Source organism: Prunus avium, unplaced genomic scaffold (genome assembly GCF_965620075.1).
Source record: "Prunus avium unplaced genomic scaffold, drPruAviu1.hap1.1 HAP1_SCAFFOLD_218, whole genome shotgun sequence".
Lineage (NCBI taxonomy): Eukaryota > Viridiplantae > Streptophyta > Magnoliopsida > Rosales > Rosaceae > Prunus > Prunus avium.
Window position 1 is genome coordinate 5,001 of NW_028276964.1, and position 2,500 is coordinate 7,500.

Here is a 2,500-nt window from a genome sequence, read left to right on the forward strand (position 1 = left end):
GCATTCCGAGAAAGTGAGGTTATTGGAGGCTTCGGATGGCGTGGCTTGCCTTGCCTTGCATTGGCATGCCATGCCCAAGTTGTGGCCTACACCAAGCCATTCAAGCCATGCGTTGCCTTACCTTGGAATTGCTCATCATCCAATGCATTCCGAGAAAGTGAGTGTAGGCGAGGCTAAGGATGGCTTGCCTTGCCTTGCCTTGCATTGGCATGCCATGCCCAAGTTGTGGCCTACACCAAGCCATTCAAGCCATGCGTTGCCTTACCTTGGAATTGCTCATCATCCAATGCATTCCGAGAAAGTGAGTGTAGGCGAGGCTAAGGATGGCTTGCCTCGCCTTGCCTTGGCATGCCGTGCCCATGATGTGGCCTTGACCAAGCCATTCAAGCCATGCGTTGCCTTCGCCTTGGCATGCCGTGGCCTTGCCTCGCCATGCGATGCATTCCGACAAAGTGACGCGAAGCGGAAGCCTATCATGGCGTAAAAATGTCGACAAAATTTTTCGACATTTGAATAATGGGGTTTGACAAGGTTTGAAAAATTCAATACAAATGGTAGGCTTGAATGTCGACAAAGTGACGCGAAGCGGAAGCCTACCACGGCGTAAAAATGTCGACAGATTTTTTCGGACCTTGTCCTGCCATGGGCTGCGCGCAGCATGCCGGCAGCCTGTGCGCAGCGTGCGCACAGCATGTCGGCAGCGTGCGCACAGCATGCCGGCAGCGTGCGCGCACCATGCCGGCAGCCTGTCGACAGAATTTTTCGAAACTTGTCCTGCCATGCGCGCGCGCAGCTTGCGCGCAGCGTGCTGATTCTGTCGACAGTGAGGCTAGCGAAAGTTGTCCTGCCATGGCGTGCGCGCAGCCTGTGCGCGCAGCTTGCGCATCTGTCGACAGTGAGGCTAGCGAAACTTGTCCTGCCATGGCATGCGCGGCGCCTGCGCGCAGCCTGCGCACAACATGCGCGCAGGCTGTGCGCAGCGTGCGCGGAGCTTGCGTGCAGCTTGCGCATCTGTCGACAGTGAGGCTAGCGAAACTTGTCCTGCCATGGCATGCGCGCAGCGTGCGCGCAGTCTGTGCGCAGCATGCGCGCAGCCTGTGCGCAGCATGCGCGCAGCCTGTGCGCGCAGCTTGCGCATCTGTCGACAGTGAGGCTAGCGAAACTTGTCCTGCCATGGCATGCGCGCAGTCTGCGCGCAGTCTGCGCGCAGCATGCGCGCAGCCTGCGCGCAGCATGTGCGCAGCATGCCGGCAGCATGGTTCCAGGTTTTTTCAAATGTCGACAGAATTTTTCAAATCTTGTCAAACCCCGTTTTTATTGAAATTTCCTCGCACAATAAGCTCCCCATAAGTAGTCTATGATTTTTAGGACCTTCTCCAACTTACAAAACTAAAAAATTCCTCCCGGATTTGTTTTAATGATTTTTTCAATTTTACGACTTCTAAAAATAATAAAAAATACTTCCCGACTTCAAAAATTTATGAAACTTTTTCCCATCATAGATTGCATGTTTCTTAGTATCCCTGCAAAAAATCACGTCCAAATACCTTGTATTGAATTATTTAGAGCCCATTATGACTCCTCGCGCATAGGTGATGTCTCTTCCTGTCAAAGGGCTAAATGCATAAAATGCTATATAGGGGGGTGTGTGTTGCCTGCATATGCATGGCAGCCCATGCCTTCCTAGCTGCAGCCCCCTTCCCCCACGCCACACCCATGTCATGTTGCCTCGATATGTTGCCTCGGTATTATGGGTTTGGTGTCGGGGTCGGGGGGCTGCCACCCATGGCGGTGGTGGCCGGAATCCGGCCGCCGCCACCACGCCGCCGCCATGGGTGAGGGAGGAAAAAAAAGGCGTGGAAAGTTGCGAAATGGGGTTGTCTAGGCTTTTTTTTGGCATGGGAGAGCATGGAGTGCTAGGAACTCCTTCTCAAATGCACGGGCATGTCGACCACAACCTCATTTCTCAACAACAACCACCCGTGTGGGGTGGCGGTGGGTGGATAGTCGCGGATTGGGGCTTGCCAAGCCAATGTTTTCAAAAAATTTCATCAAAATTAAAAACAAATGTTTTGTTGCCTTCGGATTTGTGGGCGAGCGGCGAGTCGGAGTGGAGCCGGTAAAGTTTAACCTCGGTGTGCACGGTTGTTTTTAGAAACTCAATCCAATGCCGGGGACGTTGAAAGTGACGCTCTTATGAGTTGCAAACCCGCAAGATTTAAAGAACCTTTTCAAAACAATTTCAAACCAACAAGATTTAAAAACAGAAATTTTCATCAAAATGAAAAACAAATGTTTTGTTGCCTTCGGACTAGTGGGCGAGCGGCGAGTCGGAGTGGAGCCGGTAAAGTTTAACCTCGGTGTGCACGGTTGTTTTTAGAAACTCAATCCAATGCCGGGGACGTTGAAAGTGACGCTCTTATGAGTTGCAAACCCACTAGATTTAAAGAACCTTTTCAAAACAATTTCAAACCAACAAAATTAAAAACAAATGTTTCGT